General features: G+C 38.4%; 1 non-coding gene across 1 annotated transcript; it reads left to right on the forward strand.

Moving 5' to 3' along the window:
- Positions 1 to 13626: 13626 nt before the first annotated feature.
- Positions 13627 to 13733, forward strand: LOC112799402 (small nucleolar RNA R71). Its single transcript, XR_003200983.1, has one exon. It is a non-coding gene; the product is annotated as a small nucleolar RNA R71 (small nucleolar RNA).
- Positions 13734 to 22371: the final 8638 nt, after the last annotated feature.

Here is a 22371-nt window from a genome sequence, read left to right on the forward strand (position 1 = left end):
CCTCTTCAATTATTTTTCTCATGTGTATAGATCCACCAACTGAGTGGTCTAGAGATATCTAAGCTTTTGCTGTAAGCCCGTAGTAGAAGATGTCTAACTGCACCCATTCTGAAAGCATTTTAGAAGGGCATTTCCTTAGCATCTCTCTGTACATCTCCCAAGCATTGTAAAGGGATTCATTATCCTCTTGTTTAAAGCCTTGGATGTCCAGCCTTAGCTGTGTCATCCTCTTAGTAGGGAAATATTGATTTAGGAATTTGTCTGACAAATGTTTCCATGTTCTTTTGCTAGCTTTAGGTTGGTTATTTAACCACCTCTTAGCTTGGTCTTTTACAGCAAATGGAAATAGTAATAATCTATAGACATCCTGATCTACTTCCTTATCATATACTGTGTCAGTAATTTGTAAGAACTGTGCCAGAAACTCAGTAGGTTCTTCCTGTGGAAGACCGAAATACTGGCAATTTTGCTGCACCATGATAATGAGCTGAGGATTCAACTCAAAACTACTGACTCCAATGGAGGGTATACAGATACTACTCCCATATGAAGCAGTAGTGGGGTTAGCATATGGCCCCAGAGTCCTTCTGGACTATTCATTTCCACTTAGGTCCATGATGGAGAAAGGGAGATGATGTGGATTTGTTTTATTTATTTTATTATATTTATTTATTAAATTTTTTTCGAAAAAAATAAAATAAAATAAAAAAACTAAAATTAATAAAAAAAGATTTGAAAATATTTTATGAAGATTTTCAAAAAAGTGAGCTGAGAGAAAGTGGTTAGGATGTTTTTGAAAAAGATATGATTTTAAAAATCTTAAAAGGATATGATTTGAAAAATTTTGACCAAGTCAACCCAAGGGATTCGAAAATTATGAGAAATTAAAGGAAAAGATATATTTTTTTTGAATTTTATTATGAATGAGAAAAATACACAAAAGACACAAGGCTTAAAATTTTTAGATCCAATGCTCCTTGTTTTCGAAAATTTTGGAGGGAAAACACCAAGGCACACCAAACTTAAAAATTTTAAGATCAAGACACAAAGAAGACTCAAGAACACTTTGAAGACTCACAAGAACATCCTGTAAATCTCAGTTAGGCGGATTCAAATGGTTATGGAGTTTTCGAAATTTAATAAATAAAACATAAAATAAAGATAGAAATACTTATGTAAATCATTGGCGGGAATTTCAGATAAGTATATGGAGATGCTTTGTCCCTGTTGAATATCTGCAACATACTGCTTTCCTACTTTCAATCCTTCATACTCCTTTCCATGGCAAGCTGTATGTAGGCCATCACCATTGTCAATGGCTATATCCCATCCTCTCAATGAAAATGGTCCAAATGCTCTGTCACGGCACGACTAATCATCTGTCGGTTCTTGATCATGTCGGAATAGAATCCATTGATTCTTTTGCGTTTGTCATCACGCCCAACAATCACGAGTTTGAAGCTCGTCACAGTCATTCAATCCCTGAATCCTACTCGGAATACCATAGACAAGGTTTAGACTTTCCGGATTCTCATGAATGCCGCCATCAATTCTAGCTTATACCACGAAGATTCTGATCAAGGAATCTAAGAGATATGCGCCCGGTCTAAGGTAGAACGGAAGTGGTTGTCAAGCACGCGTTCATAAGGACGGATGATGATGAGTGTCACAGATCATCATATCCATCAGATTGAAGTGCAGCGAATATCTTATAATAAGAATAAGCATGAATTGAATAGAAAATAGTAGTACTTTACATTAAAACTCGAGGTACAGCAGAGCTCCACACCCTTAATCTATGGTGTGTAGAAATTCCACCGTTGAAAATACATAAGTGATCAAGGTTCAGGCATGGCCGAGAGGCCAGCCCCCATGAACGTGATCAAAGGATCATAATGTAATCCAAAAATAATCCAAAGATGTCTAATACACTAATAAAATGTTCAATTTATACTAGACTAGCTACTAGGGTTTACATAAGTAATTAGTGCAGAAATCCACTTCCGGGGCCCATTTGGTGTGTGCTTGAGCTTAGCTTGAGCTTTACACGTACATAGACTTCTCTTGGAGTTAAACGCCAAGTTATAACGTGTTTTGGCGTTTAACTCTGGTTTGTGACGTGTTTCTGGCGTTTGACACCAGAATACAGCATGGAACTGGCGTTGAGCGCCAGTTTGCGTCATCTAATCTCGAATAAAGTATAAACTATTATGTATTTCTACAAAGCTCTGGATGTCTACTTTCCAACGCCATTGCGAACGCGCTATTTGGAGTTTTGTAGCTCTAGAAAATTCATTTCGAGTGCAGGGAGGTCAGAATCCAACAGCATCAGCAGTCCTTTGTCAGCCTTTTATCAGAGTTTTGCTCAGGTCCCTCAATTTCAGCTAGAAAATACCTAAAATCACAGAAAAATACACAAACTCATAGTAAATTCCAGAAATGTGAATTTAGCATAAAAACTAATGAAAACATCCCTAAAAGTAGCTAGATCCTACTAAAAACTACCTAAAAACAATGCCAAAAAGCGTATAAATTATCTGCTCATCACAACACCAAACTTAAATTGTTGCTTGTCCCCAAGAAACTGAAAATCAAATAGGATAAAAAGAAGATAATATACTATAAATCCCAAAATATCAATGAATATTAGTTCTAATTAGATGAGCGGGACTTGTAGCTTTTTGCTTTTGAACAGTTTTGGCTTCTCACTTTTTCCTTTGAAGTTCAGAATGATTGGCATCTATAAGAATTCAGAGTTTCAGATAGTGTTATTGATTCTCATAGTTAAGTATGTTGATTATTGAACACAACTACTTTTATGAGTCTTGGTCGTGGCCCTAAGCACTTTGTTTTCTAGTATTACCACCGGATACATAAATGCCACAGACACATGACTGGGTGAACCTTTTCAGATTGTGACTCAACTTTGCTAAAGTCTCCAGTTAGAGGTGTCCAGAGCTCTTAAGCACACTCTTTTTGCTTTGGATCATGACTTTAACCACTCAGTCTCAAGATTTTCACTTGGACCTGCATGCCACAAGCACATGGTTAGGGACAACTTGATTTAGCCGCTTAGGCCTGGATTTTATTTCCTTGGGCCCTCCTATCCATTGATGCTCAAAGCCTTGGATCCTTTTTACCATTGCCTTTTGGTTTTAAGGGCTATTGGCTTTTTCTGCTTGCTTTTTTCTTTTTCTTTTATATATTTTTTTCCACTTTCTCTTCTTTTTTTTCTTTTTTTTCACAAGCTTTTTCTTTTTCACTGCTTTTTATTGCTTCAAGAAATAATTTCATGATTTTTCAGATTATCAATAACATTTCTCTTTGTCATCATTTTTTCAAGAGCTAACAATTTTCACATTCATAAACAACAAGATAAAAAATATGAAATGTTCAAGCATTCATTCAGAAAACAAAAAGTATTGTCACCACATCAATATAATTAAACTAATTTCAAGGATAAATTCAAAACTCATGTACTTCTTGTTCTTTTGAATTAGAAACATTTTTCATTTAAGAGAGGTGAAGGATTTATGGAATTATTCATAGCCTTAAGACATAGTTACTAGACACTAATGATCATGTAGTAAAGACACAAACATAGATGAACATATAGCATAAAAACAAAAACAGCAAATAAATAGACAAGAAGATTAAGGAATGAGTCCACCTTAGTGTGGGTGGTGTCTCCCTCTTGAAGATCAATGGAGCGTCTGAGGTCCTCTATGTTTTTGAGCTCCTCTATGTCTCTTCCTTGCCATTGTTGCTTGATCCCTAGTGATTTTGGTGCTCCTATCCTTAGTTGCTCCCAATAATTATGTGGAGAAAAATGTATCCTCTGAGGTATCTCAGGGATTTCTTGATGAGGGAATTCCTACTGCTCTTGTTGAGGTCCATGAGTGAGATCTCTTGATGTGTAGTCAAATGCTCTACTACTGAGCTTTGGACCCTTGAGATGAATCTCCCCATATCCCATGACTTAGAGGTGGAATGAATTGCCTTCCCTTTCCCCTTTCTTGAGGTTTCTCTGGCCTTAGGTGCCATCAATGGTTATGGAAAAAAAAAAGCTATGCTTTTACCATACCAAAGGTAGAATGTTGCTCGCCCTCGAGCAAAAGAAGAAAGAATAGAAGAAGAAGAAGAAGAAGAGGATATGGAGGAGAGGGAGAGAGGTGTGTATTCGGCTATGTAGGGTGGGTTTGGGTGGGAAAGAGATGATGGATGTGAGTGGTGAAGAGGTAATGGGGAAGAGTGTTTATTGGATTGTGTGAAAAAGAGAGAGAGGGTGAGTTGAGGTAGGTAGGGATCCTGTGGGGTCCACAGATCCTGAGATGATCCTGTGGGGTCCACAGATCCTGAGGTGTCAAGGATTTACATCCCTGCACCAATGAGGCATGTAAAACGCCCTCTGCATACAATCCTGCGTTTAACGCCAGATTGATGCTTGTTTCTGGCGTTAAACGCCAATTCCATGCTTGTTTTGGGCGTTCAACGCCAGTCTGCAGCATGTTTCTGGCGTTAAACGCCAGCTTTCCTCAGTGTGCAATCCTAGCGTTTAAATGCTAGATTGCTGCATGTTTCTAGCATTCAACACCAGATCCATGCTCTGTTCTGGTGTTAAACGCCAGCCAGATGCTCCTTACTAGCGTTTAAATGCCAGTAAGCCCTTCCTCCAAGGTGTGCTGTTTCTTCTGCTATTTTTGATTCTGTTTTTAATTTTAGTAATTATTTTGTGACTCCACATGATCATGATCCTAATAAAACACAAAAGTACAATAAAATAAAAAATAAAATTAGATAAAAAAATCTGGGTTGCCTCCCAATAAGCGCTCCTTTAATGTCACTTAGCTTGACAGTGGGCTCTCATGGAGCCTCACAGGTTATCAGGTCAATGTTGTAGACTTCCAACACCAAACTTAGAGTTTGAATGTGGGGATTCAACACCAAACATAGAGTTTGGCTGTGGCCTCCCAACACCAAACTTAGAGTTCGATTGTGGGGGCTTTGTTTGACTTTGTATTGAGAGAAGCTTTTCATGCTTCCTCTCCATGGTTGCAGAGGAGTATCCTTGAATTTTAAACACAAGATAGTCCCCATTCAATTGAAGGACTAGCTCTCCTCTGTCAACATCAATCACAGCTCCTGCTGTGGCTAGGAAAGGTCTTTCAAGGATGATGCATTCATCCTCCTCCTTCCCATTGTCTAAGATTATGAAATCAGCAGGGATGTAAAGGCCTTTAACCTTTACTAACACGTCCTCTACCAATCCATAAGCTTGTCTTACTAACTTGTCTGCCATCTATAATGAGAATGTGGCAGGCTGTACCTCAATGATCCCCAGCTTCTCCATTACAGAGAGTGGCATAAGATTTATCCCTAACCCTAGGTCACAAAGAGCCTTGTTAAAGGTCATGGTGCCTATGGTACAGGATATTAAGAATTTACCAGTATCTTATTTCTTTTGAGGTAAAGTTTGCTAAACCCATGTATCTAGTTCACTAATGAGCAAGGGAGGTTCATCTTCCCAAGTCTCATTACCAAACAACTTGGCATTCAATTTCATGATAGCTCCCAGATATTGAGCAACTTGCTCTCCAGTTACATCTTCATCCTCTTTAAAGGAAGAATAGTCTTCAGAGCTCATGAATGGCATAAGGAGGTTTAATGGGATCTCTATGGTCTCTATATGACCTTCAGATTCCTTTGGGTTCTCAATAAGGAACTCCTTCTTGCTTGAGAGACATCCCATGAGGTCTTCCTCATTGGGATTCACGTCCTCTCCTTCCTCTCTAGGTTCGGCCATGTTGATTATCTCAATGGCCTTGCACTCTCTTTTTGGATTCTCTTCAGTATTACTTGGGAGAGTACTAGGAGGGCTTTCAGTGACTTTCTTACTCAGCTGGTCCATTTGTGTCTCCAAATTTCTGATGGATGACCTTGTTTCACTCATGAAACTTAAAGTGGCCTTATACAGATCAGAGACTATGTTTGTTAAGTTAGAGGTGCTCTGCTCAGAATTCTCTGTCTGTTGCTGAGAAGATAATGGAAATGGCTTGCTATTGCTGAGCCTATTTCTTCCACCATTATTAAAGCCTTGTTGAGGCTTTTGTTGATCCTTCCATGAGAAATTTGGATGATTTCTTCATGAAGAATTATAGGTGTTTTCATAGGGTTCACCCATGTAATTTACCTCTTCTATTGCAGGTTCTCAGTTTCATAAGCTTCTTCTTCAGAAGATGCCTCTTTAGTACTGTTGGATGCATTTTGCCATCCATTCAGACTTTGAGAAATCATGTTGACTTGCTGAGTCAACATTTTGTTCTAAGCTAATATGGCATTCAGAACATTAATCTCAAGAACTCCCTTCCTCTGAGGGGTTCTATTATTCACAGAATTCCTCTCAGAAGTGTACATGAATTGATTATTTGCAACCATGTCAATAAGTTCTTGAGCTTTTACAGGCATTTTCTTTAGGTGAATGGATCTACCTGTAGAATGGTCCAGTGACATCTTAGAGAACTCAGATAGACCATAATAGAATATATCTGGAATGGTCCATTCTGAAAGCATGTCAGAAGGACACCTTTTGGTCATCTACTTGTATCTTTCCCAAGCTTTATAGAGGAATTCACCATCTTTTTGTTTGAAGGTCTGAACATTCACTCTAAGCTTGCTCAGCTTTTGAGGAGGAAAGAACTTAGCCAAGAAGGCCGTGACCAGCTTATCCCATGAGTCCAAGCTATCTTTAAGTTGTGAGTCCAACCATGTTCTAGCTCTGTCTCTTACAGCAAAAGGAAAAAGCATGAGCCTGTAGACTTCAGGATCTACTCCATTAGTCTTAACAGTCTCACAGATCTGCAAGAACTTAGTTAAAAACTGGTAGGGATCTTCTGATGAAAGTCCATGAAACTTGCAGTTCTATTGCATTAGAGCAACTAGTTGAGGTTTCAGCTCAAAATTGTTTGCTCCAATGGCAGGGATTGAGATGCTTCTTCCATCAAACTTGGAAGTAGGTGTAGTATAGTCACCAAGCATCCTCCTTGCATTATTGTTGTTGGGTTCGGCTGCCATATCATTTTCTTCTTCGAAAATTTCAGTAAGGTTGTCTCTGGATTGTTGTATTTTAGCTTCTCTCAGTTTCCTCTTCAGAGTCCTTTCAGGTTCAGGATCAGCTTCAACAAGAATGCCTTTTTCCTTGTTCCTGCTCATATGAAAAAGAAGAGAATAGAAAAGGAAGAGGAATCCTCTATGTCACAGTATAGAGATTCCTTTATGTTAGTGGAAGAAGAAAGGAATAGAAGAAGAAAAAGAGTTAAGAATCCAAACACAAGGGGGAAGATAGGTTCGAATTCTTGAGATGAAGAGAAGTGTTACTAAATAAATGAATAAATAGAAGAAGATGAGAGAGGGAGAAATTTGAAAATAAATTTTGAAAAATAAGTTAGTGATTTTCGAAAATTAAGAGAAGAAAACAATTAAAATTAAAATTTAAAACAATTAATTAATTAAGAAAATTTTTGAAAAAGAGGGAAGTGATTTTTGAAAATTAGAAAGAGAAAGGTGGTTAGGTGGTTTTGAAAAAGATAAGAAACAAACAAAAAGTCAATTAGTTAGTTGAAAAAGATTTGAAAATCAATTTTGAGAAGATAAGAAGTTAGAAAAGATATTTTGAAATCAAAATTTTTTTGAAAAAGATAAAAAGATATGATTGAAAAAGATTTAATTAAAAAGATATGATGGAAAAGATATTTTGAAAAAGATTTGATTTTTAAAATCAAAATTGATTACTTGACTAACAAGAAACTAAAAGATATGATTCTAGAATTTAAAGATTGAACCTTTCTTAACAAGAAAGTAACAAACTTCAAATTTTTGAATCAATCACATTAATTGTTAGTAAAGTTTCGAAAATTTGAAATAAAATTAAGAAAAAAATTTTGAAAAAATATTTTTAAATATTTTCGAAAATTAATAAGAAAAATGAAAAAGATTTGATTTTTAAAAGAGATTTTGGAAAGATAAAATTTTTAAATTTGAAAATTTGACTTGACTTATAAGAAATAGCTAAGTTTTAAAATTTTTTGACTAAGTCAACCCAAATTTTCGAAATTTATGAGCAAAATAAGGAAAAGATATTTTTTGAATTTTGAATTTTTAATGATGAGAGAGAAAAACAACAAAAATGACTCACAATATGAAAATTATGAATCAAAACACATGATGCATGCAAGAACACTATGAATGTCAAGATGAACACCAAGAACACTTTGAAGATCAAGACGAACATCAAGACTTATTTTTGAAAAATTTTCAAGAAAAGAAAAACATGCAAGACACCAAACTTAAAAATTTTTTAATGCTTGGACACTATGAATGCAAAAGTGCATATGAAAAACAACTAAAGACACAAAACAAGAAAATTTAAAGATCAAACAAGAAGACTTATCAAGAACAACTTGAAGATAATGAAGAACACATGCATGAATTTTGGAAAAATGCAAAAGTTTTTAAAACATGCAATTGACACCAAACTTAAAAATTGACTCAAGACTCAAATAAGAAACACAAAAATATTTTTAATTTTATGATTTTATTAATTTTTTTGGATTTTTTTTCAAAAATTTATTTTTTTGAAAAATGAAAACAAAGAAAAAATTTTTGAAATATTTTTGAAAACTTTTTTTTTGAAAAGAAAATTACCTAATCTGAGCAACAAGATGAACCGTCAGTTGTCCATACTCGAACAATCCCCGGCAACGGCGCCAAAATCTTGGTGCACGAAATTGTGATCATCAACAATGGCTCCAATGACTTGGCGCTCTCAAACATGAATCACACTTCGTCACAACTCCGTACAACTAACCAGCAAGTGCACTGGGTCGTCCAAGTAATAAACCTTACGTGAGTAAGGGTCGATCTCACGGAGATTGTTGGTATGAAGCAAGCTATGGTCATCTTGTAAATCTCAATTAGGCGGATTCAAATGGTTATGGAGTTTTCGAAATTTTAATAAATAAAACATAAAATAAAGATAGAAATACTTATGTAAATCATTGGCGGGAATTTCAGATAAGTATATGGAGATGCTTTGTCCTTGTTGAATCTCTACAACATACTGCTTTCTTACTTTCAATCCTTCATACTCCTTTTCATGGCAAGCTGTATGTAGGGCATCAAGGTTGTCAATGGCTACATCCCATCCTCTCAGTGAAAATGGTCCAAATGCTCTGTCATGGCACGGCTAATCATCTGTCGGTTCTCAATAATGTCGGAATAGAATCCATTGATTCTTTTGCGTTTGTCATCACACCCAACAATCACGAGTTTGAAGCTCGTCACAGTCATTCAATCCCTGAATCCTACTCGGAATACCATAGACAAAGTTTAGACTTTCCGGATTCTCATGAATGCTGCCATCAATTCTAGCTTATACCACGAAGATTCTGATCAAGGAATCCAAGAGATATGCACCCGGTCTAAGGTAGAATGGAAGTGGTTGTCAAGCACGCATTCATATGGACGAATGATGATGAGTGTCATGGATCATCATATCCATCATATTGAAGTGCAACGAATATCTTAGAATAATAATAAGCATGAATTGAATAGAAAATAGTAGTACTTTGCATTAAAACTCGAGGTACAGCAGAGCTCCACACCCTTAATCTATGGTGTGTAGAAACTCCACCGTTGAAAATACATAAGTAATCAAGGTTCAGGCATGGCTGAGAGGCCAGCCCCAATGAACGTGATCAAAGGATCATAATGTAATCCAAAAATAATCCAAAGATGTCTAATACAATAATAAAATGTTCTATTTTTACTAGACTAGCTACTAGGGTTTACATAAGTAAGTAATTAGTGCAGAAATCCACTTCCGGGGCCCATTTGGTGTGTGCTTGGGTTGAGCTTGAGCTTTACACGTGCATAGGCTTCTCTTGGAGTTATAACTTTGGTTTGTGATGTGTTTCTGGCGTTTGACTCCAGAATGTAGCATGGAACTGGCGTTAAAAATTATATATTGCTGGAAAGCTCTGGATGTCTACTTTCCAACGCCGTTGAGAATGCGTCATTTGGAGTTCTGTAGCTCCAGAAAATTTATTTCGAGTGCAGGGAGGTCAGAATCCAATAGCATCAGTAGTCCTTTGTCAGCCTTTTATCAGAGTTTTGCTCAGGTCCCTCAATTTCAGCAAAAAAATACCTGAAATCCCAGAAAAACACACAAACTGATAGTAAAGTCCAGAAATGTGAATTTAGCATAAAAACTAATGAAAACATCCCTAAAAGTAGCTAGATCCTATTGAAAATTACCTAAAAATAATGCCAAAAAGCGTATAAATTATCCGCTCATCAAGAGGCAGTCAAACTCGTGAGCCAGGAACCCAAGAGAAACCTGTTCAATCTAAGGTAGAATGGAAGTGGTTGTCAGGCATGCGTTCATAGGTTGAGAATGGTGATGAGTGTCATGGATCATCACATTCATCATGTTGAAGTGCAAATGAATATCTTAGAATAGAAACAAGCGTGATTGAATAGAAAATAGAAATAATTGCATTAATTCATCGAGACACAGCAGAGCTCCTCACCCCAACCATGGGGTTTAGGGACTCATGCCGTAGAAGATACAAATTTAGATGTAAAATGTCATGAGGTACAAAATAAATCTCTAAAAGTAGTTTTTATACAAAACTAGTAACCGAGGTTTATAGAAAATGAGTAAACTAAGATAGATAGTACAGAAATCCACTTCTGGGGCCCTCTTGGTGTGTGCTGGGGCTGAGAATTGAAGCTTTCACGTGCATAGGATATTCTTGGAGGTAAACGCCAGTTTGTAACCTGTTTTTGGTGTTTAACTCTGGATTGTAACTTGTTTCTGGCGTTTAATGCCAGAATAGGGCAGAAAGCTGGCATTGAATGCCAGTTTTCGTTGTCTAAACTTGGTCAAAGTATGAACTATTATATATTTTTGAAAACCCTAGATGTCTAATTTCCAACGCAATTGAGAGCGTGCCATTTGGAATTATGTTGCTCTAAAAAGTCTATTTTGAGTGCAGGGAGGTCAGAATCCAACAGCATCTGCAGTTCTTTCTCAGTCTCTAAATCAGATTTTTGCTTAAGTCCCTCAATTTCAGCCAGAAAATACCTAAAATCATAGAAAAGCACACAAACTCGTAGTAAAGTCCAGAAATGTGATTTTTGCATGAAAACTAATAAAAAATGTACTAAAAAGTAGCTAGATCCTACTAAAAACTATGTGAAAAACACCCCCAAAAAGTATATAAAATATCCGCTCATCAATTGGCCAGTGTGAAATTACCAAGTTAAAGGCTAAAGGAGAGATCTTAGAGGCCAAACTGAGCGAAGTTGAGAAAAAGATGAAGGAGGTAATCGATGAGATCCAGCGTCTTATATATTGGGACTTTTCTCTTTCGAAGAAGCTCAACACTACTCAAGGTCAGGCCAAAGCGACCGAGGGTAAGGTCAAAGAACTGGAAAAGGAGCTGGTGGAGGCCATGGGATTAGGGAACGCAGCTTGCCTTAAGGTCACAAACATGAAGAAAATGAACAAAGAGATTATTAAAGATGCCCAAGACGCGGTAGCTGTTACCGAGGAGGCGATCAAAGCCGAAGTCTCATTGCTTGCCCCTGACTTTGACTCTCAGCTATTGGTGCTTTCAAAATGATCTAAGACAGCAAGATTGTTGACTACCGAGGAAGTAAAAAATTTGTAATAAAATTTGTAATGTTGAACTTTCTTTGTTGTTGGGCCAATGTTATGCCCTTTTGGACTCATAATTTTTAACTATTTTGTTGTTGGGCCAGTGTGTTGCCCTTCTGAACTGTTGATTTGTGAGATCTTTAGGTTTAAGACTTTGGTTATTTTTATGTATGATTTTGCTCATTTACTCGCATATCATTTGTTTACTTGGCTGTTTAGATGTATCTCGATGGATATCCCTGTGCCTTTGTGCAGGGACTCCTAGGGTGTTCAGTCCCAAGATGTCGTACTCATAACTTGTTAATAATTTTCAAACAAAAAATTCTAACACAATTGCAAAAAACGAGTCTCATCAAAATCCATTGCTGCCGTTTCGAGCTAATGAGAAGAGGAGAGAGTACCCCTTCTTTCATATGTCGTGATAGTACAAGTAGGTTGCAAGATTAAAACAAAGTAAATAAAAATGAACACAAGGTATGAAATGAACTCGAGAAAGAAAGGTAACCAAATTGTGACCGGTAGTCGGCGAGTAATCGGGAGACTGTCTACAACTAAGGAGTTGAATCTTCTGAGGTTCGCCGCATTCCAAGTCTTTGGTATCTCCTTCTCGTGTAGTCGTTTGAGCTTGTATGTACCTTTGCCTTACACGTTCTTTACCCTGTAAGGTCCTTCCCAATTGGGGGAGCACTTCCATTCCCCTGGGGTTGGTGGACTGATGTCGTTACATCACAATACCAGGTCTCCCTCTTCAAATCTTCTGTTATGAACCTTGCAGTTGTAGCGTAGTGCCAATCTCTACTTTAGCACTGCTTTCGATAAATGGGCCATTGTCCTGGTTTTATCTAACAGGTTTTTTTTCAATTGCCTCATCACTTCCTCCCAATAGCAACCTTGGACTGGGTTGTCCTATCTATACTGGAATGATGGCATCCAAGATGTAAGTGAGCCGGAAAGGTGTCTCCTTGGTAGAAGATTGCGGCGTTGTCTTATAAGACCATAAGACCGAGGCTTTACATTTTTGAGATGGAATTGGAGAATCAGAGGCTTGTGCATCCTCTCGAGTGGAGTCCTTATTTTCTTTCTGAGATTGCTTGTTGTTGGTATCCTCCAAGGCTTATTTTTCCACTATCGTTCCGCTTCTCAAATTAATAGCATTTGACTCTTCCCTGGAATTTGGAATTGTGTCACTCGAAAAACCATTTGTGGGTTTTTCAACAAATTGTATTGCATGTTGATCCACTTACACTTCTAGGTTCTTGATGGAGGCCTCTTGGTTCTCAAAAGTGGCTCCGATTTCTTGCAAAAAATTAGAGGTTTCTTCCATGAAAGTGGTACTTCTTTGGTCTTTGTGGGTTTTGTGGTGGTAGTGTATGAGGTTTCTGGGATAGGTGAGGATTGTGGAGGGTATTGAAGTTGTTGGTTCTTTGATTGTGGTTTTGATTCTCCCAGCCAAGGTTAAGGTAGTTCCTCCATCTAGGTTGTAGGTGTTAGAATAAGGGTCATTGTGTGGTCTAAAGAAATTTTCCATATAGTTAACTTGCTTAATAGGGGGGTGATCTCGATTGAAAAGCTCAGAAGTTTCACTTTGATGGTCCTCATAGGTGAGGCCTTGTGTTGCTATGGCAGAAACTTGTAAATGTCCTATTTGCTTGTTGATTGTACTGATTTGTTGAGACATAGCTCTATTTTGTGCCAAAAGAGTGTCCTAAGTATCCAACTCCATCACACCTCTCTTCATTTTTCTTTCAAAGGAGTACAAATACTGATTATTGGCCACAATCTCAATCAAATCTAAGGCTTCTTCAGTGGTCTTCATATGCATGGATTCTCCAGCTGAGGAATCCAATAAATTCATAGAAGTGGGGGTGAGTCCATCATAGAAGATTTGGAGTTGCACCCAATCAGTAAACATATATTGGGGGCACTTTCTCACCATTTCTTTGTACATTTTCCAAGCTTCATTGAAGAATTCTCCATCTTTCTAAGTGAAAGTTTGGAAATCATGTCTTATCTTTGTCAACCTCTATGGTGGGAAAATTTTGGTTAAGAATTTATTGACTAAATCATCCTATGTTGCAATGAACTCCTTCGGTTGAGTTTCAAGCCACTGCTTGGCTCAGTCTCTCATAGAGAATGGAAACAACATCAGGTGATATGCTTCAGCAGAGACACTGATGTGTGGAAAATGATCCAACACAAAACTCACCGGCAAGTGTACCGGGTCGCATCAAGTAATAATAACTCACATGAGTGAGGTCGATCCCACAGGGATTGAAGGATTGAGCAATTTTAGTTTAGTGGGTGATTTAGTCAAGCGAATCAAGTATTGGTTGAGTGATTTGTGTTTAACAGGAAGTAAATGACAGTAAATGTAAAGGGGGAAGGGAATTTGCAGTAAATTAAAGAACAGGAAAGTAAAATTTGCAGAATCTTAAAGAACAAGAAAGTAAATGACTGAAACTTAAAGTGCAAGAAACATAAACTGCAGTAACTTAAATGGCAAGAAAGTTAAATTGCTAGAAAGTAAAAGGGAATTGAGGAATGGGATTGCAGGATCCAAACAAAGAAGAAGTAAATTGCAGCAATTGATTGAGCAGAAATTGAATCAGAAGCAAATAGCATTCAAACAGAAAGAAAATAAAATGTAGCAGAGGTTCACAGAAGAACCAAAAGTAAAATTGGGTCTCAGGTCTCAAGAGACTAGGTAGCAGAGCCTAGATCTCTATTTGCCTTCCTAGATCCAAGTTAACAAAGCAATTGACAATAATTAGAAGAGAAAGTAGTAGAAGAACAGAAATCAGATTCAATTCTGCAGAAAACAAATTGAAAAGAGTTTGAATGGGAATTGAGACAGAATTTCCTCAATTTCACACACCCAAAACTCAAAAACAGAAGAGTAGAATTGCCCAAGTAAGAATGAGGAAGGAGATCAATCAATTCTCCCTTGATCCTCTTGGTGCTCGGACAAGTCTCTCAAGAAAGCTCAAAGAAAGTGCAAATTCAAAGACTAAGCCAAAAGTAAGTCAAAAGGTAAAAATTCAAAAGAAGGTCAAAAGGTTTTTAATTACATCAAACTAGCTTCTATTTATACACTTTCTATTCTTGGATTTTGGGATTTGGATGGGCTTTTGATTTGGTGAAGAAATGAATTAAAATGGGGTTTTAATTTGAATTTTCGGCCCATGAAAATTCACTCCCAGGAGGTTGCCCTGCCCTTGTGGAGGGCAGGGCAGAAAATTGGTGCTTGGTGCATGAGATTGGTGCGGCCTTGGTGCTGCCAGGAACGCAAAACGCTGCCCTGCCCGCGCCAAGGGCAGGGCAGAAAATTGTGGTGCGGCCAGATCGAAGAGTTGGTGCGCCAGGTGCTGCCAGGGTCGAAGATTGGTGCGCCAGATTCGTGCGTGGTGTGCCAGGAACGCAAAACGCTGCCCTGCCCGCGCCAAGGGCAGGGCAGAAAATTGTGGTGCTGCCAGGAGAGGATCGTGGTGCGCGCTGGTGCTGCCAGGGACGAGCTTGGTGCGCCAGATTTGCTTCTTGGTGCGCCACACACAAAATGCTGCCCTGCCCGCGCCAAGGGCAGGGCAGAATTCTCTCCTTGCTTGTCCCGTGTTCGAAACACGGCTGGGACACATCTTCCATTAATTTCCTTGGTTTCTTGGCACGGCACTCATCCTTAAGTCCTAGCTTCCTCATGGTTCCTTGTTCGAACCTTGTAGCATGCATGGGTGACATTTTTCCCTTGAATTTCTTCCTTAGAGAACCCGATTCTGCCCTCCACAAGGGCAGGGCAAGGTTCTCTTTCTCTTGGTCCCAAGGCACATTTTGTGCTCTGCCCTTGTAGTGGGCAGGGCAGATTTGCCTTCCTTGTTTGGTTCTCTTATTTTTCCCTCCTAGAGGGCAGTCTGCCCTTGTGGAGGGCAATGTTGCCTCCCCCTTAGCATGCGGCACGCTTCATATGGCTTTGGCCACGCTTTCCTTTCCTTAGGTCACACTTCTTAGGCCACGCTTTTCCTTTTCTTTTCTTTTCTTCACCTATAATAAACCAAAACAACCACTCCAAGTATCACTAAATTCAAGAGGCTTATAAATCAATTAAAGTTCAATTAAAATTAGCTTAAACCTCATGGATTATCATTAATTTCATGGTGGTTGCTTGATTTAAAGAAGTTATGCATTTTCACTCCAAATCACTTACTTAGGATGCAAGAAAGTGCATAAATGCTAACAAAACAAGTGAAATTAGCTTGAAAAATGGGTATATGATGACTTGTCATCATAACACCAAACTTAAATCTTGCTTGTCCCCAAGCAAGCCTCAAAACTAAGTGTAAATGAAATGAATAAGAAAAGGATATTTATCCTTATTATGCAGATAGCAGAATTTGATCTATGGGGCATTTATGCAGACAATGACAACTCAATTATTGTTGCTGTTACATGATATACATTTTGCATCAAAGGTTTGCTAAACTTGCTGTTATAAGACTCACTCTTTGATTCTTCCCTTGCTAACTTTTCTTGGCTTATAATGCTTTGACAAGCTTATTATTCTTTTAGAGGTTGGGTGTCAAATGCTGCAGCATAGCCTTTGGCTTTATTTTTTCTTTTCTTTTGCTCAACATCTTTCCACCACAGACACATGGCTCATTAATTCTTCCTAGGATCATTGATGCCCAGCATCTCTTTGGATAACTAAATGTTCTCTATCCAAGTTGCTCTTTATTGTGGATTTTCAATTGGCCATCCCAAATCAGTTGATCTAAGTGACCGGGTTTCAAAATACCCCTTAGAATTTACTCATCCAAGCAGATCTCAGTACAAGAACACCACAGGCATATGTCCTAAGGGTCAAGTCATTGGTGTCCAACCTTTATTCTTTGTTTTTCTTGCCACTTTGGCTTTTTCTTTCTTCCTTTTCTTTCTGTTTTTGTTACCAAGGGTTGTTTCATTCTTGATAGGAGTTTTTATGACAGCAAGCTAACTCACAATTGAATGAGAATGATATTATGCAACACTTATTTCATGAGTCATGCATTTAATCAAACACATATACCACCACCAACTTCCATTCATACTTATGCAACATTGGATATTTCACTTTTCAATTCAAACCAAATTCTTTTATTTAAGCATATGGGAAACAAAACAATATTTAAAGCTAAGTGATGGATACAAGCGTTATGCAGACTTATCATTTTTCTAGCTATTTATTAACTAACTAAAATGAAAAGCAAAGAACAGAAAATGCATAAAGTAAAAGAAATAAATGATGGAGGCATATCATGTTTCAGACATGCATCTCCTTATTAGAGACATGAAAGAGGAAGTATGAAAGAACTTTGCCACCTTCTAATGGTCATGGCTGCTGCTTGATTCTCCCTTCTTCTTCTTTCTCTTCCCTGTCTTGGAGTAATCTCGGATCTCTTCACCAGGACATCTTCTACCCCAAACAGAATCTAAGAGTCCTTTGAGCCCAAAATCTTCCAATCTGTTAAAGGTTGACTCAGTGTATTGATGAGATCTTACTTGTTGCTTGGTTAAAAATTCAGGGCATTGCTCAAATGGCTTGATCTCAGGATTGAGTGTTGGCAGATTGTGGGTTAAGTACTCCAACCTTGCTTGCATGTTTTCATCATTCTCCATTCTTTGTACGTGTCTAACTTCTCCCATGGTATGATGAACATTCTTCCATTGATACAGGTTGTGACTATATTCCTCTGCTTTAGCTTGACTAAAATACAGCTTATCATATGATTCCTTGAATTCTTTGTATTGCTCTTTTTGTCCTTCAAGGATCTGTGCTTGAAATTCTTGTTGCTGAGTCATCATTTGTTGCTGCCATTTCTCTTATTTTTCCTCCATTTGATGCTGCCAAGCTTCTCGTTCCTCTTTTTCTTTCAAGAATTGTTCCATGAATTCAGGATGGGGCTCTAGATATTTCTCTTGGCCCTCTTGATTTTGGCCTTGTTCGGCCTGCATGAGTTGATTTTGACCTTGTTGAGCCTGCATGAGTTGCTGAGATAATTCTTCAATTGATCTTTGCAATTGGCTCAATTCAATGGCATCATAAGCTTGATTTCGTCCTTCCTCTCTTTGTGATCTCCTTTGTCTAGGGGCTACTACCCCTTCTTGGTCTTCTTCTTCATTAGTTCCCTCCATGCTCTTCTTGGTAATCCATTTCCCTTTCTTCACTTTTGTTGTGTCCTCATCTTCAAAGAGTACGTTAGCTCTGTCACATAGCCTTTGGATGGTGCTTGGATGTCCAAGACTTTTTGCTTTGCTTGTGCTATCGGCCATTTCTTGGATACTGTCGGCTATGAGTTGTGCAATATTGATCTCACCTCCATGCAAGATGCAGTATGTCAAGAGTGCTCGTTTGATTGTGACCCAAGAGGCGTTTCCCGTAGGAAGGATAGATCTCCTCACTATTTCATACCATCCCTTAGCCACAGGAGTAAGATTTATCCTCCTTATGTGACTTGGAACTCCCTTTGAATCTCTTTCCCAATCTGTATTTTCCATGCATAACCCCTGCAGGATCTCATCAGGATTATTTTTCATTTGCATCCTAGCCTCATAACTAGGCTCTGGATAGGTTATGGTTCTCAACTTGAGGGCTCTTGTGATAGCGGCTGGGCTAAAACTTACTTCAACCCCTCTGACATAGCTTGTGTAAGGAGCACTATTTTTGTTTTCTTTTGCAGCATTTGCATAGAACTCCCTGATCATTACTGCACTGATGTCAGTCAGAGGATCACACAAGAGTTCCCACCTCCTTTCTCTAGTAATTTGCCTCATAATGGGGTATTCTCCTTCCCTCAAATCAAGGCCTTTCTCATAGATGACATTCTTTGCCTCCATGAACCTATGATATCTCCCTTCATGGAATTGGGATCTAAACTTGCGTGCATCAAATGATGGGGGTTCGGTTACCATAGGTTCTTTTCCCGGCCTTCTTTTTGAGCTTGAGGAGGCCATTGAAATTAAAGTGAAAAGAAAGAGGAAGTGAGAGTAGAAGAAATATGTGTTGTGTTTGGGGTGAATTTTGGTTCGGTTTTGATGTGTGAGGCAAGGAGATTATGTTGGTTTTGGAATTGTAATAGATTATGGTTTTCATATAAAAGTGGCTTGAATAAGAATGTGTAAACCGTTTGGTGCCAACGGCTACTTATAGGTAAATTCTTCAAGCTTTTCAACAAAACCACAATGAATGAATGAATGAAGGAACCGTTAGTGTTCATGAAGGGCTGAGATTGAGTTGGTCATCTCAAGGACTCATGGAATGGACGGTCTGCATGCATGGTTGAAGCTTGACGAGGATCCTCCTCCCATTGGCTGCATGCATTTAGGTGTTCAATGTTGCATGCATGCAAATTCTGTTTCCCATGAACACGTTCTCCTAGGCACATGTGACCTCCCTACATAGCTTCTCCTAGCCGTGGCCCCTCCTTGTGTTTGTCTTAACCTTTTTCTTCTGCATGAATCAAAACAGCTAGTTAATATGACCGTTGGCAACTTATTTGCAAGAATAAAATAAATTGTTTTGGTTTGCTCAAAAAATTTTTTTTGTGATCAATTGTGTCCTAAATAAAATGTTAAAAGTTGGTGAACACCAAACTTATCTTTTATTGAGGAGGTGGCTTAACACTGCAAACCGTTCTCACAATTGATGCATTTTAAAAAAAATTGATGTATGATCCCTTATCTGTATGGTTTTGAGTCCATGATTGGAAAATGATCCTCTGAACATTGTTGCACTTGCAGACACCAAACTTAGTGTTTGGTCACATGCTTTATCAGAAGACTTATGCATATGCTCTAAAAGATAATCCTCTTCTTTGAACAATGAACTTGGGTGTGCCTTAAGGTACACCAAACTTAGAAGTTTGCCATGTGCTTCAAAATGATATATGCATTTACCAGGCATGAAAATTCAAAATCATATTCAAAGGAATCATAGCTTATTAAATAAAAGAGAAGACAGAAATCTTAAACCATGGGTTGCCTCCCATGAAGCGCTCTTTTATTGTCATTAGCTTGACATTGACCTCCCTTTAGGGTGGTTGATGTTGGTGATGTCTCAACTTGTCACCTCTTACTGTCAGCTTTCTCTGTGTGCTTTGATGCTTAATTTCCATATGCTCAAGAGAAAGAATTTGGTTGACAGTGTAATAATCTTCTGCCCCATGCTGTTGATATACTAGTTGCACCTTATCACCTTTTGAAAATCCTTCAGTTGGGATTTTCTTGTTCTTCCAACCTTTGTGAGCCTTTTTCTTGCTCTTCATCTTTTTCTTTCTTGTTGATCTTTCTTTCTTGACAAGTACTTGAGTTGTGATACCTCCCTTCTTACTTATCACCCCTGCTTCTGTTGGTTCCTTTTGAATCCCTTTTTCTTCTTGCATCTGTTTATTTTTCTGTTCTACTTCCTTGTCAGTTGATTGCTTTGGAAAAAGATTATCACTCATTTTGCTTGTTTCTTCATCCCTTTGTACTTCTGGAAAGACTTTCAAGATGATGCTCTCCTCATGCATCCTGAGGGTTAATTCTCCTTGCTCTATGTCCACAATGGCTCTAGCAGTGGCCAAAAATGGTCGACCAAGTATTATGGAGTCATTTCCATGTTCTGAAGAATCCAGGATCACAAAATCTGCTGGGTAGATAAACTTGTCAACCTTAACTAGAAGGTTCTCAATCAGTCCTTTAGGATATACTATTGATTGGTCCACCAATTCCAAGGACATCTGTGTTGGTTTCACCTCCTCTATGCCAAGCTTTTTCACTAGAGAATATGGGATTAGATTTATGCTTGCTCCTAGATCGCACATCCCCTTGTTAATGAACAGGTTTCCAATAGTGCATGGTAAGAAGAAACCTCCAGGGTCTTCAAGCTTGGGAGGGAGTCCCTTTTTAATGAGTGCACTGCATTCCTCACTGAGCATTACCGTTTCCTTCTCATTCCAATCTCTTTTCTTGTTGATGAGTTCCTTTAAGAACTTGGCATACAGGGGCATTTGCTCCAAGGCTTCTGCCAAAGGTATGTTGATTTCCAACTTCTTGAAAGTCTCAAGAAATTTGTGAAAATGCTGATCCTTTGTTTCCTTATGAAATCTCTGTGGATAAGGCAGTGGTGGTGTTGAGCTCTTCACCACTTGATGTTGTTTTGGACTTGGTTCCTCCAAGATCTTCTTTCCTTTCTTCAAATTCTGTGATTTGTTGTCTTCCTCTGTGAGTTTTTCTGGAGCATTCTTGCTTATCATATCTTTGTTGATGGCTTCATCATTCTTTGTTGGCTCAGTGTCATTCTCCATAAGCTTCTTTGTTGCTCCTTGATTACCATCCACTAACATCTTTCCACTTCTTAGTTGCACTACCTTGCATTCTTCCTTTGGGTTGGGAATGGTGTCACTAGGTAGTGAACTTGACGGTTTTTCAACAGAAATCTTCTTGGAGATTTGTCCAATCTGCCTCTCTAGGTTCTTCATGGAGGCTTCTTGGTTCTTTGTGGTCAATTCTTGGTTCTTCATCATTTTCTCCATGAGCAGCTCTAGATTGGTGATTCTCTGTGAGTCTTGTGAGATGGGTTGATTTTGGGGTGTTGATGGATGATGATAAGTGTTTTGGTTAGTTGGTTGGTTATTGGGTGGGTATTGGTTAGAATTTGGGTAGTTGTTTTGTGGTTTTCTATATGTATTTTGGTTAGTGTTTGGCTGGGGGTTACGGTTTGTGTTTTTCCAATTGTTCTGGCTTGTGTTTCTTTGCCATGGTTGTTGGTTTTGATTATGGTTGTCTCCCCATCTGAGGTTGGGATGGTTCTTCCAAGATGGATTGTAAGTATCATCATAGACTTCATTTGTTCCAGGATTTTGGTTGTGCATGTATTGGACTTGCTCTTGTTGTTGCTCCTCTTGAGTTTCTTCATTTTGCACCCAAGTGGTTGATGGTTGGCTTGTGGTGCTCACTGCTGTCACTTGCAAGCCATCAATTCTCTTAGCCATTTGCTCAAATTGTTGTTGAATCTGCTGCTGCATCATCTTGTTTTGAGCTAAGATTGAATCCACTCCTTCCAACTCCATTACTCCTCTTCTCTGTGATGGTTGGCGTTGTCTTTGATGAGCAAAGAAATATTGGTTGTTGGCCACCATATCAATGAGGTTTTGAGCTTCCTCTGTGGTCTTCATGATTTGTAATGAACCTCCGGCAGAGTGATCAAGAGCTTCTTGGGCTTTAAGAGTGAGTCCCTCATAGAAGTTTTGCAACTTGTCCCACTCAGTGAACATCTCTGGTGGACATTTCCTCAATAAAGCCTTATACCTTTCCCATGCTTCATATAAGTTCTCGGCCTCCAATTGAGTGAATGTTTGAACCTCAGTCTTCAACCTTAAGATTCTTTGAGGGGGATAAAATTTGGCAAGGAACTTGCTCACCAAGTCATCCCAAGTGTTGATGCTTTATTTTGGAAAGGTCTCTAGCCATTGAGTGGCTTTATCTCTAAGAGAGAATGGGAAGAGCAGCAACTTGTAACTATCAGGAGGTACACCATTGGTTTTCACTGTGTCACAGATTCTCAAGAAAGTAGACAGATGTTGATTTGGATCCTCCAAAGGCCCTCCTCCAAAAGAACAATTGTTTTGAACCAGAGTGATGAGTTG

This window comes from Arachis hypogaea, chromosome 4 (assembly GCF_003086295.3).
Source record: "Arachis hypogaea cultivar Tifrunner chromosome 4, arahy.Tifrunner.gnm2.J5K5, whole genome shotgun sequence".
Classification (NCBI taxonomy): domain Eukaryota; kingdom Viridiplantae; phylum Streptophyta; class Magnoliopsida; order Fabales; family Fabaceae; genus Arachis; species Arachis hypogaea.